We start from the raw sequence: 15,000 nt of genomic DNA, 5'->3' as shown, positions 1-15,000 counted from the left end.
TAATTAGTGCTGATTTTCTTAATGCTGTTGAGGGGAGTTTGCCAAAAAGTAGGTGCCTGAGAGGAGATAGCATGTGCAGTTCAGTGGAGTTTGATTCTAGGGTTAATGAGAGTCAGTGTGGCTTGTGAGTAGTGTCTCGGGTTGTATGAGGAGGTTTCTTCATGAAATCTAGCTGCAAGGGGAGTAAATGGGTGGAGTTGGAGTAGTTTAAAGAGTTGGGATCCTAAAAGTAAATTAAATATTATCTCTTCTAGTCTCAGTATTTCTCACTGTGACTATAAACTATATATTTTTAATTTTCTATGCACTTATATTCTTCATGTTCAAAACAGCTGTTGAAAACACTGCATTGACAGGCAAATTAATTTTTAATTAATGCTTTTTTGTGCACCTTGTATGTATTTCAATATTCTAAAGCCTTTCTCCCCAGGCCCCACTAAAAAGGCTTAGACAGGCGAACCTGGTCACAAAAATAAATAAACCTTGGATATCGCATGTAACACTGCAAGATAGGGATGTTAAGGTATGCATCCAATGTTCTGGTATCATGTTAGGTGGCTTTCTGAATAACACACAGCAAGCACAGACTAACCTTCATGAAGTCTTCTCTATACCATAAGAAACTATATACTTACTATATATATATAAAACACCCCTTTCCCACTTTTTAAAGTTAGAATATCTATCTATCTACCTATCTATGTAGAGAGGGACAGATATACGCGCACAAACATATACTACATCATATAGATAGATGAAATACAGTGCTAACACACATTTGATAAAAAATATCTAACTTACCTTTTGCCTACAACACATATAATCAACGACAAAACTTGCTGAAAAAGGAAAAACATTAAAAAAATAACTGGGGTTAGGGGAAGGGGTAAGGTTAGGGTTAGCACACATAACTAAGGTGGTAAGAGGAGTCTCCCTACATCACCTTACTCATTCATTAGTGCTAACCCTAACTCTACTCCTATCCCTGCCCTAACCCCAACCCTATACATTAGGGTACTGAAAACCCCTTCATGAGCAGTACTACTACATAAGAGAGACACAATCAAACAAATGTACACATCAAATATAGCACTACCTAAATATAATACAGATGTATCCCTTTCCCTTAAACCTCACTCTAAGCCTAATCCACAAGGATTCACACACACACTCTCATACACACACACACACGCACACACACATATGTGTGTGTGTGTGTGTGTGTGTGTGTGTGTGTGTGTGTGTGTGTGTGTGTGTGTGTGTATATATATATATATATATATATATATATATGTATGTATGTATGTATATGCGTAAATATATATAATATATATATATATATATATATATATATATATATATATATATATATATATATACATACATACATACATACACACACACATATACATATATAGAAATGGCTAGATGGCTAGCCACCCAGCAGTGTAACACTGGCTGTAGATGACTGTCATGATGTGACACCTCAACCCTTATGCAAAATGGGAAAGTGGGGTTATGGATGGAGGTGTGTGTGTGTGTGTGTGTGTGTGTGTGTGTGTGTGTGTGTGTGTGTGTGTGTGTGTGTACCATGATCATAAGGCATGTTACTGATTTGCTCAGTAGCAGGGAGGCTGGAGGTGGCACCATATGTAGTGATACACATAATATTACACATGCTCTGCCCATTTAGGGTTCTTCTCATTTGTTTACCACAAAAAAGGCTTCAATATTATGTCCTCCTTTCCAGCCATTGCCCTTCCAAATGTGGCAAACCACTACTGGGTGTCACCAGGCAAACCTCTCCCTGGAGAGAGGGAGGGAGAGACTGTCTGTCAAGAGGGATATGACAGGATTCCACCACTCACATAAGTGGGGGTATGATTAGGTCTGTGTTGAGGATGAAAATAGAGATCTGTGTTGAAGGTAGTGGTCTAAACATATGTGCTGGATGAGTGGAAAAAGTTAGTATTTAACATAAGTAGCCCACAACATGCTATTATACTATTAAGGTTAGTTTTTAAGTGGTCAGTGTAGGGGCTGAACAAGGACAGGATGAGTTGAGGTAGCACCACCTCCAATGACCTGGGATAGTGGGTGGACACTGTTAAGCCTATGACACTGACAATGCCTAGTGGTGGCTGGGTGATTTGCCCACCTGCATCAGACATTGGGCATACAGGAGATATGTATGGGAGTACTCATGGCACCTCTCCCTAGCCAGGCAACTCTGGTGAGTCTGTGAGCAGCCTAGGGTAGGGAATGGTAGGCCACTATATAGGACTCATTGCTGTCCCACTCCCTAGCACCTAACTATTATCACTGGGGGAAAGGATGGATGGATAGGGCTTCCAGGGCAGGGCCAAACTGGATATCACCTACCCTGGTGATGCATGGTTCCCACCTCTGCATAATTAATAAACTGAGCAGATGCACATAGTGGAGACATTAGGCAATGACCTGCAGTGTTGGGGAAGGAGAGAAATAGGCAGCCACTGTGTAATAACTGTATGTTATACAATGGCAGGTCATTTACTTTCAGAAACATACACATTGGTTGGTCAGCCCAATGAGCATGTCCATTGTAAATTAAGCATATACCAACAGAAAAACTTCTGGTCGCCTGGACTTTATCCTTGTTATTTCTCCCCTGTCTCTCTCTCATACCGCTGAATAGTCCAGATTTCAAACTTTATTTTTTATTAAAAAAAAATAAAATAAAAGAGATTTTCCTTTTCTGTTGCTTTCTTTCCAAAGCACTGATGTACTGCATAAACATGGAACTATAAGTTCGATACGCGTGAGTACCACATCAAGAAAGCCCCAGGATATGGAAAGAAAGCAGAACACCACAGTGCCATTATACAAAGACATTATTTAAAAAAAGTAAGTCATTTTTTTCTTAAATAATATCATTGTACAATAGCAATAACCGTCTCCTGGGTGTGGTATACTGAAGATGCATCCAATTTTGCCTTTGTTTAATCACTTGGGGTTCACCCTCATGATTAAACCACACAAATAGTGGGTAAATCTTCAATATACAACACCGAGTCATCTCATTGGTTTTTGCTATATCATCATATGTGTAGTCAGTCACAGGGTAATAACTGTATATTATCATATGTGTAGGCAGTCACTGTGTAATAAATGTATATTATCATATGAGATCCCATCTCATCAGCTGTTCGAGTTAGTTTAAATAACTTCACTGTAAGGGATAGTCCCGAAATTATTCTAGTAAGATAATCACTTTAGGATTTCAGACAAGTACTGCACCATATGGTTCATGTCCATCAGTGTCCTATTTGGATGCAGGACATCATTATCCTTTCGGGAAAACTTGGCAAACTTAGAAAGGCAAACCGCAAAGTGTTCCCTGCACATACGGCAGTTGCAAGGCTCCAAACAACTATAGTCACAACAAAAAAAATAAGCCAGCAACAATGGCAAGCTGTAAATTTTTACTAGGACTCCCATACAAAACATAGGTAGTCCATAAAAACAGACCGGTTTCGGCTGAAACTTCAATTAGCCTTCGTCAGTGTTAAACAAATGAATAGCAATGAACACATTTAAATACTGTGCATATGGAAAAAAGTGGAGCAGCCATTGGTCCCTCACAAATGCTCATTTAATCCAGGTGAAAATAATGCACCTAATTTGACAATCCATTTCCTTTCCTTTGAGTTTAAAAGGCTGTGCCACCTGGCTTCATTAGCCCTATCGCCCATGATTTTGTCAATAAGTGTAAACCTGAATACAGCATTAGGGCGTCTATTGGTATGTTTGAATAAGGCATTACTAGATTTTTTATTCCTAATTTCACTTAGATGTTCTGTAATTTGAATCCTCAGTGGTCTGGATGTCTTACCTACAAAGAATGCAGAGCAGGTACAGGTGGCTAGATAAACCAGACAGTTGGCAAAAAAACAAATATTATAGACATTGCCCATATTGTAGCTGGAAAAGTCCTTTGTTTTACTAACATTCCTACAATGGGTACAATGGCCACAGGGTACACAACCTGCTAGTAAGTCCCCAGTCAATGTCCTTTGACTTAAATTAACCGGACCTCTAGAAATATGCGTGTAATGACTCAATCGGGAACCAATGTTTCTACCCCTATGAAATGAGAATAAGCACGTCCCTCAAAATGGTAGAAAAATAATCATCAGCCTGTAGTATATTCCAATGTCTCTGCACACTATTAAGTAAAAGATCCATGTTTCTGCCATAAGTGGCCACCAAACGAATGACTGCTTTGTTGTTCACTGATTTCTGTTTGTACTGTAAAGTATCCTGCCTGTCCAATGCAGATACAGTATTGCTAGCGCTCAGGATGTGCCCCATTGCACAACCCCTATCTTTAAATCTAGAAATGAGATCCCCCCCTATAATGTTCATAGGTGTTTGTCTTTGAGCAACTATGTTTGATCCTGAGAAACTGGGACATAAGTGTATTCCTGTAGATGTGGGGTGGATGAAAGCTAGAGGCATGGAGAAGGGAATTATTTTGGGGAAACTTACGGTATACCTGTTCTCCAGAGTATGATCATCATTCCTCATAATTAATACATCCAAAAAGGTAATACTCTGGATATGATAATTAGCTGTAAATTTAATACCCCACTTGTTATCATTTAGGTAACATACAAATTCCCTTAGATATGTTTCATCCGATCTCCATACCATCCCAGCAGTCATCCAAAAATCTTTTCCAGATGTCAGTTTCATCCAAATATATATTGTGTGTATTATCATAGATCAAAAACTCCAAATAAGTCATGAACAAATCAGCATAGATTGGGGCAAATTATGCCTCCATGGCCATCCCTTGAGTTTGCCAGTAGCATTTATCTTGATAGTAAAAGACATTCTTAGTCAATACATGTTCAGCAAGCCCAATAAGGAGAGTATTAAATCCTGGGGGATAGAATTCAGACCTATGTAGCCAATATTCTAGAGCATCCAAACCCGCCCAATGTGGAATATTGGTACATAGGGCCTAGACATCCAGAGTGAAAAGTAGCCATCCTGGTTCTAATTGGGTGTCAGCAATGATTTGGAGAAATTCTGTGATGCCCTGGAGTCTGGATCATACCCACCTATGTAAAGGTTGTAAATATCTAGTTATAAATTGGGATAAGGGTTCTGTTAAGGAGTCCCTACCCTTGACAATAGGCCTACCTGTTGGGTGGTTCAGGTCCTTATGCATTTTGGAAAAAAGATATATGTATTGATTAGTAGGATCCGTAACTGTTAAGTGATGTAAATCATGATCAGAAATTATACCTTCCTCCCTAGCTGAATTCAAAAACTGATCAATTTCCTTCCTGAACCTAAATGTGGGATCTAAGGGCATACAAGTATAATGACGCCCATCCCTTAGTTGTCTCAATGCTTCCTCATTGTACTGTGTCCAGTTCATGACTACCACAGCTCCCCCTTATCTGTACTGTGTCCAGTTCATGACTACCACAGCTCCCCCCTTATCTGTACTGTGTCCATTTCATGACTACCACAGCTCCCCACCTTATCTGCAGGCAAAATAACTAAATCCTTATTCTCAATCAATTCTTGTAACGCTGCTGTTTCGATCTTTGAGAAGTTGTTAGCGTTACACGTGTTCCCTAAAGTTATAATGTAGGTCCTTCAGCACAGAAGTTTGAAACATGAGCACATTGGGGTGCATAGGAGGTATAAATTTGGACCTGTAATACTGAAATCTGCCACCAGGTGCAACATTATCAGAATCCTTAAAAAACATTCTTAAATTTAACAATCTGCAAAAGGCAATAACATCCTGAGCAAGCTAATCTTCTCACACGAAGAAACCAGGAATAAAACTTAGTCCCTTGCTAAGTACTTTTACTTGTATGTCAGACAGCGATACATTTGAGATGTTAAGAACATTATTCAGATTGGTTATTTCTGAGTCATTAGTTCAAGTAGGCCATCCATAATTTCTATTCATTGCATGTTTTCTGCCCCCCCCCCCCGACCTGCCACTGTCTAAAAGGTTGGCTCTGTTGGATATGAGGGAATCTCCATAGTACTATGTGTCAGGGTTTGTCGCAAATGATGATTCATCACCAGAGGTTTCATAATTAGAACTAGAATATGCAGTTCTTTTCAAAATCGATCTGGGCCTCTTGCTTTTACCCCCTTTTTTGACCATATCATTGAACCTGACCTGTTTGCTCGTATTACTAAACTGTATTCCCTTGTCATAATCCACTAGATCCCTCTGAAATTTTCTCATCTTTTTGGACTTAAGATATTGCTTTAAATTGACCAAGTCCTTACTTAATTTATCAAGAAAAGTTAGGTACACTGGCAGTCCCTCATATGTTTTGTTAGTCTCACATAACCTAGTTAGCTCTACCGTATCTGTTTCAATAGTCCTATCATAATAAGCTAATAGGACTTTGACAAAACCCATCAATGCTTGTTGTTGGGCCACTGCCCATTGTTCAGTTAGTTCTGCATCAGTCTTACCCACCAAAGGCTGGAGGCGAACCCTCAAACCCCATGGAGCCATGTCCTTGGCCAAATAGGCCTTAAATAATTTTGCATGCCAGACATTAGTTCTTAGGGACCTCATTTATTTGGTTAAATTCTGAAAGTGTGCTTCACAAGAAGCCTCCAAAGTTATGGGAATAGAGTTATTATGTGTATTAGTGTCCATGCCCAAGCCAAAAACACCCAAGTCATCCTTATCGGCTGACAATCCCTTCAAAATGCTAGTCAAATCCACGGCAATGGGTGTTGCAAAAATAATTTCCTATAGATTAAATCAAAATACCAATTTGTTATTAGTGAACAAAGTTCCAGATCTACTGCCCCTGGTGGGAGATAGGGTTGGATCACCACAAAAAGAGGAAATATGAACTTCAGTGTTCCAACTAGCAGTGCATAAAAGTATTATTTAGTGACTACTCACTAAAAAATATTGCCAAAAGGCCCAATTGGAACCTGAGTCTCAATTGGAATAACCATTAACCAAAACAGCAATGCTACGTTTGGAATAATACATCAAGCCAACAATCTAGTTATTCATGAACCAAAGAGGACAATAATAGCCCTTGCTCTCAATTCTCAAATTTCAACAATTATATTTGGATCATTAAGATCTCAATATTTGTGAAGTAATGCTATGTCCACTTGTTCTGTCGTAAGTAAAAACTGAACAATAATAGCCCTTGCTGTGATTATTAGGTAGAACTAAAAATGACCACACTGCTAGACCACACCATTATGATTACTTACAAAACCAAACATATCTGATGTAACTGTTAATTCAAACCAACTCCCCCCAGAAGCTGCAGATCAATGGATCAATACAAGAAAGTACAAATGTATAGAGAATTCATAATGCACATCAATATCAGAATTTGTCAACTTCAACAATAGGGTTAAGACCTCCCTGCAATTAAGCCATACATGAAACTAATTTAAGCTATTAGAATCATTTTCACATCAAAATGAGAAAATGCCCAAAAATAATATATTTGAGCAATAATCTTATAAGTTATAGATAATAATCTCCTATTTGCTATTGGAACCACACTGTATAATGATTTCTAGGACCACTGACTTGTTCAAACTAAATCCTGGGTCTGCCTGAGCATGTCAAATATAATATATAGGATAGAGTCCAACTAGTGCATAAGGATTTTAGATTATCCCAAACACCAATAAAATTATAATGCCTGGATGGGCTTTTCTTAGAATAAGGCCCTTGGGTTAATATTAATATTTACTGTTAAGGCAACAAACAATCAGTGCATTCATTAAGCATCCCTCCTGGATAAAGCCAACCTGGCCTGCCCTAAACAGCAAAGCAGTAACCTAAAACAGTATCTATAGTAATTCACAGTCAAAGCTATGCATTTGCAATAAAATGATATACATTAATTATCCAAAAATCAGCGGAGTATGTTTGTTGTAATACAATAAGAAGCATCCAACAGTTCAGTGGTAATTTGCCCCTCCAGTTAATAAAAATTAGCAGACCAGAACTGATCTAGTAAAAACAAACAATATTCCCCAGTCTTATTTATAACAACCCCATATGGGGACACATGTCCAATGTATAATCGCAGCATCCAATACCAATGCTTTCCACCTTTATGCCACTCCTGAGAGTGGTAGTACTTTCGTGGTCGACACAACCAAAAGGTCTGCTCAATGTCCAAATATTGATACGCCCAAAGACCAAAATGACAATGGCCAAATAGTTGTATAAAGGCCCCAACACTTCAAAAAGCAAAACATAGTTTTTATCATCAGAAGTAACGGCTAAAATGGCCACCGCATAACCCAATTCCACAAAGAGCACAAAAGGGATAATAATAGCTGGATAATTAGTTATAAAAATGAAAATAGCTGAACCCAGAATCAATAATAAGCACCTTACGCTAGTCCCCGTTGAAGTACTTCAATAGCAATGTCCCTGGTCATTGAAACACAAACCAATTTACTCCACGGAGCAAGATGTTGGCAGTCCCATGAGCTGATTACAATACTAGGAAGACATGTGATGACTCCAAGGGGAAATCTTGAACAAAAATTCAGTCCCAACCCGAAATCAACTCAGTACACCCTTCAAGTCAAACCCAGACACATAATTGGAAGGATTAACCTTCTGTGTTGCTGATCCTTACTCAAATTCACCAAAACCGTGTGTTGAGCTGAATCACAAACACAAAGTCACACCAAATGCCGTTGTTATAAACATAATAGTTCCAAAACCAAAACAGGAACAGTTATATTAATGAAATGCAGAATCTTGGGCTGGAAAAGATTAAATGTTAAAAAGGCATAGGAAGCAGGTCGCTCACATCCAATGATAACCCCGACACACAACATGCCAAAAACCAACAGAAGGAAAAAGAAAAACAAACCGCAAAGTGTTCCCTGCACATACGGCAGCACAAAGCTCCAAACCACTAAAGTCACAACAAAAAAAAGCAAGCCAGCAGATAATGGCAAGCTGCAAATTTTTAATAGGACTCCCATACAAAACATAGGTAGTCCATAAAAACAGACCGGTTTCGGCTGAAACTTCACTTAGCCTTCTTCACTTTTAAACAAACGAATAGCAATGAACACATTTAAATACTGTGCATATGGAAAATATTGGAGCAACCATTGGTCCCCCAATGCTTGATGCTGTGGTAGTCATGAACTGGACACAGTACAGATAAGGGGGGAGCTGTGGTAGTCATGAACTGGACACAGTACAGATAAGGGGGAGCTGTGGTAGTCATGAACTGGACACAGTACAATGAGGAAGCATTGAGACAACTAAGGGATGGGCGTCATTATACTTGTATGCCCTTAGATCCCACCTTTAGGTTCAGGAAGGAAATTGATCAGTTTTTGAATTCAGCTAGGGAGGAAGGTCTCATTTCTGATCATGATTTACATCACTTAACAGTTACAGATCCTACTAATCAATACATATATCTTTTTCCCAAAATGCATAAGGACCTGAACCACCCAACAGGTAGGCCTATTGTCAAGGGTAGGGACTCCTTAACAGAACCCTTATCCCAATTTATAACTAGATATTTACAACCTTTACATAGGTGGGTATGATCCAGACTCCAGGACACCACAGAATTTCTCCAAATCATTGCTGACACCCTAGTGGAACCAGGATGGCTACTTTTCACTCTGGATGTCTAGGCCCTATATACCAATATTCCACATTGGGCGGGTTTGGATGCTCTAGAATATTGGCTACATAGATCTGAATTCTATCCCCCAGGATTTAATACTCTCCTTATTGGACTTGCTGAACATGTATTGATTAAGAATGTCTTTTACTATCAAGATAAATGCTACTGGCAAATTCAAGGGACGGCCATGGGGGCATCATTTGCCCGAATCTATGCTGATTTGTTCATGGCCTATGTGGAGGAGTTTTTGATCTATGATAGTACACACAATATATATTTGGATGAAACTGACATCTAGAGAAGATTTTTGGATGACTGCTGGATGGTATGGAGATCAGATGAAATACATCTAAGGGAATTTGTAGGTTACCTAAATGATAATAAGTGGGGTATTAAATTTACAGCTAATTATCATTCCCAGAGTATTATCTTTTTGGATTTATTAATTACAAGGAATGATGATCATACTCTGCAGACACAGGTATACCAGAAGTATCCCCAATATAATTCCCTTCTCCATGCCTCCAGCTTTCATCCACCCCACATCTGCAAGAACATTCCCAAGTCCCGATTTCTCAGGATCAAACGTATTTGCTCAAAGACAAACACCTATGAACATTATAGGGGGAATCTCATTTTTAGATTTAAAGATAGGGGTTATGCAATGAGGCACATCCTGAGCGCTAAAAATACTGTGTCTGCACTGGACAGGCAGGATACTTTACAGTACAAACAAAAATCAGTGGATAACCAAACAGTTATTCATTTGGTAACCACTTATGGCAGAAACATGGATCTTTTACTTAATAGTGTGCAGAGACATTGGAATATACTACAGGTTGATGATTATTTTTCTACCATTTTGGGGGACAGGTGCTTATTCTCATTTCGTAGGGGTAGAAATATTGGTTCCCGATTGAGTCATTACAAGCATATTTCTAGAGGTGCGGTTAATTTAAGTCAAAGGACATTGACTGGGGACTTACTAGCAGGTTGTGTACCCTGTGGCCATTATACCCATTGTAGGGATGTTAGTAAAACAAATGATTTTTCCAGTTACAATACGGGCAATGTCTATAATATTTGTTTTTTTTGCCATCTGTCTGGTTTATCTAGCCACCTGTACTTGCTCTGTATTCTTTGTAGGTAAGACATCCAGACCACTGAGGATTCAAATTACAGAACATCTAAGTGAAATTAGGAATAAAAAATCTAGTAATGCCTTATTCAAACATACCAATAGACGCCCTAATGCTGTATTCAGGTTTACAGTTATTGACAGAATCATGGGCAATAGGGCTAATAAAGCCGGGTGGCATGACCTTTTAAATTCAAAGGAAAAGAAATGGATTGTCAAATTAGGTGCATTATTTTCACCTGGATTAAATGAGCATTTGTGAGGGACCAATGGCTGCTCCACTTTTTTCCATATGCACAGTATTTAAATGTGTTCATTGCTATTCATTTGTTTAACCCTGACGAAGGCTAAGTGAAGTTTCAGCCAAAACCAGTCTGTTTTTATGGACTACCTATGTTTTGTATGGGAGTCCTATTAAAAATGTATATCTTGCCATTGTCAGCTGGCTTGTTTTTTTTTTGTTGAAACTTGGAAAGGCCCCTTGGGTCATTAGCCTAGTAACAGTCTATGAATCTATGAAAGCACCCGCACCCTTTGGCAGACTCTACTTGTATAGTAACAGAGTTAGCCACCAGATTTCTGTATAACATTTTTTTTGTTTGCTTTTTTTTTGGGGGGGGGGGCAGGTAGTACATATATGTCTGTAATATGTATAGTATGTAACATATATGTCACTATATGAAATTTTTAGAAGGTGATATTTTTTGTTTCTGGTGAGGGGAGGACCATGTAGAATGCTTTTTCACAAAATTAATAATATGACCAAAATATACATCATATACCCCACCCAGTTTGGGTTTGTGAAGGGCCGATCTTGTATCCTGAACCTGATTGACTTCTTTGAATCAGTCTCCAGAGCCATGGACAAGGGTAAGGTGGTCCACACAGCCTATCTAGACCTTGCCAAGGCCTTTGACACCATCCCCCACTCTGGAATCATAGATAAACTTACTAAGTTGGGCATTAATCCCTGTGTCACCCAGTGGGTTGCTAAATGGCTTACTGATAGAACCCACACTGTAAAAGTAGCCGACTCCAAATCCAGCTCCAGACAAGTGACAAGTGGAGTACCTCAAGGTTCAGTCCTGGGGCCGCTCTTGTTTGGCATCTACTTCTCTGAAGTACAGGTTAACACTAAGGGACTCTGGCTAACAAAGTTTGCAGATGACTGCAAACTGGGAGCCATTATTGAATCCCCAAATGATGTGGATACTCTACAAAAGGGCCTTACAGAAACAGATGCTTGGTGCCAGAGCCATGGGCTCAAGCTCAATGCCAAGAAATGTATTGTTATCCCTTTGGGAAAAAACATGTATCCATGAATTACCATATAGGTGGCAGTACACTAAACACAGAAAGTGTGATAAGATACTTAGGGACACAGGTGGACAGTGGTCTCACCTTCGATAACCACATCGCCACAACAGTCAGGAAATCCTTCTATGTGGCACACCTCATCATGAAGGGCTTTTCATCCAGAAAAAAGGAGGTCATTGTCCCACTGTACTCATCCCTCATTAGACCCATTATAGAATACAACACCCCATTTGGTATGTACCTCTCAAGACATCTGCAACAACTGGAAAGGCCTCAGAAATACCTCACTAAAAGAATCACAGGCCTAAAGCAGGTGCCCTACGCTGACCACCTTAAAAAACTCCAGCTATACTCTGTCGCATATCGTCTGCTCAGAGGTGATCTCTGATTAACATACAAGGCCATGTCAAACCCAGAGCTGTTGGACATGCTACACTTAAAGAAATCCCAATCCCTCAGAGCTACACGCTCCAGGGATCTAAACCTTGTCATCACAATAAACAAAACATGCTGGAGGGATAGATTCCTGACCCAGAGACTCCCCAGACTCTGGAATAGATTGTCCATACATGTCAAGCAGAGTGCCTCTTTGGACCTCTTCAAGAGGAACCTTGACGATTGGATGGGAGAAAGGAAATTCACCCCAGGGATCACGTCAGTCGCCCTGCTAGACAGGGGTCCAGGAAAGTAAATAATGTGGGAAGAAATAGCCAGGGAATTGTTATGGCTAGGCTTGTATAGGCCCTAGGGCTGATAGCCTAGTACCAACCTATGAACCTATAATCATTTTGAAAGGAACCTAAAGGTAAAGAACCCTTATCATTGTCTTTGGTATTTTGACCCATAAGAGAAGAGAAGTTATCAGTGAAGACCAATGCTTGATCCTCCTCCTAATCTACTGCTATAACAAGGGTGGGGTGAAGTGGGGTGGCTGGTCTGGGGCAGTCTAGAGGAAAAAAATGTTGCCCTGTAATAGGCAGAATCAATCCCTTTAAAGATTAACAATATTCATTTAAGCAGCTATGATCACATTCCTGGCTTCTTAAATGAATAACAGTGAGTGTTTCTTTCTGTAGCAAAGAGATGTTTGATGCAATTTAACAAAACTCTGCTTCAAGTAGCAAGGGGGTATTGTATAGCATAAGTGATTATATTGTAGCGCCATTCTTAAGCTGAAGATCCATGTGTTATTTTTTTCTCTTTTATTTGTGACAGTGGATCAGTCCGGCCAGTTAATGACTGACATAGCTGTTTGCAAGGTGGAATTCTGTAGCTAATGTACCATGCTCCATGCTCAGGCTATAGATGCTTTTTTTTTTTTTGGTCTCCAACTCTGTGAACTTTTTTTTTTCTCTGCTTGGCTGATGGAGATGTCACTTATGGGTATTAACCAAAGTAGCAGTTAACCTGACTAACCTATGTCCTTACTGTTAGACCCTATTTATAAAGTTGTGGGCTTCCTCTTCCCTTTCCCTCAGAAACATTCTCTGAGGTATATGATTTGTATTCAGTCCTGAAACTGTAAGCAGCCTTCCATGCAAGGGCAAAATCTTCCTGTGGTTTCTGTAATCTGTAAACACAGGATCATCTGATGTGTGGGGGCCTTGCACTGGAGTTTTAGATACACATACAACTGATTTCATCCAGTAATCAGATGTCTGTTCCTTTATAGAGAAAGGCAAGTCTGTTCTCATATGTATAACAGAATCTGTTCTCCAGACATTTCCAGATTAATTATAGGAACTATAGTTTCAAAGAGAGTAGGAAAAAATGGTGGTCTCTGAATTTAGAACAAGGGTAGATTCAAGGCCTGACCTGAGTCTCGGTCGACTGATGTCACTATATAAGGAATTTTCTTTTTGTCAAAATAAAAGTTACTTCTGCTTCATCCTTTTCTAATTTCTGCTTTTCAGTAAAGAAGGGTTGCTCCAAAGTCATCTCCTGTACCTTTAAACCTCTAAGAAAGATATGGGTACTTTAGAGGCCAGGGAAGAGCATAGGTTCATAGGTAGGTATCGGCCCTGGGTCCTATATAAGCCTAGCCAAAAAAGTTCTGTGGCTTTCGCCACCCAAGAAAGTTATTTTCCTGTGCCCCTGTCTAGCAGAGCCACAGAAGTGATCCCCGGGGAGAATTCCTATTCCCCATCCAATTGTCATGATTTTTCTTTAAGAGGGCTAATGAGGAGCTTTACTTGACATGAATGGGTAGTCTGTTCCAGAGCATGGGAAGTCTCTGGGACAGGACTCTGTCCTCAGGGGGGGGCTTCACTTCAGTAAGTGAGTGAATAAACTTTAACTTGGGCATCAAATGAAGGATTGATATCACTCAAACAGACTTGTAGCATACTCCTTAGAAGGTCCAAGTGGATCCATATTCATTTTAATATGTTAACGTTTTGGGTTGCTTCACTTTATGCCTAGAGATAGAGTTTTCTGATATTTTAAAATGGCACCCTACTGAGAGGTAAATGGAGAATCAGAGGAATTGCCTTACAACTGTTTGCATTGTTTAAAGGCTGTAACATTATTTGCTGTCCTAGTTAGTGCCTTAATAAAACTTGAGCAATGAATGCAGATTATATCATACATTTCCCCAACAAAAATGGTACTGGACATGAAAATCTTTGACTGAATCTCAAAGCCACAAGAAAACATGTTGATGACTTTCTTAGAGGACACAGTTTATCATCAAAAGAAAAGAAAATCTTTACTTGCGGTACTAAGCAGGAAATAATATCAAAAGTAGATAAAGATGTGCAAACTTCTCTATCAAAATACTGGGTGAGCAAATTGGTGTAACTGAGGAAATGATCTTTTTTGAGCTCTCATACAGAAGTCTGGTGGCTGCCAAAAGGC

The sequence above is a fragment of the Protopterus annectens genome, chromosome 13.part0 (assembly GCF_019279795.1).
Source record: "Protopterus annectens isolate FY-2018-M chromosome 13.part0, PAN1.0, whole genome shotgun sequence".
NCBI classification, from domain to species: Eukaryota; Metazoa; Chordata; order Ceratodontiformes; family Protopteridae; genus Protopterus; species Protopterus annectens.
This window is presented reverse-complemented; position numbering follows the sequence as displayed.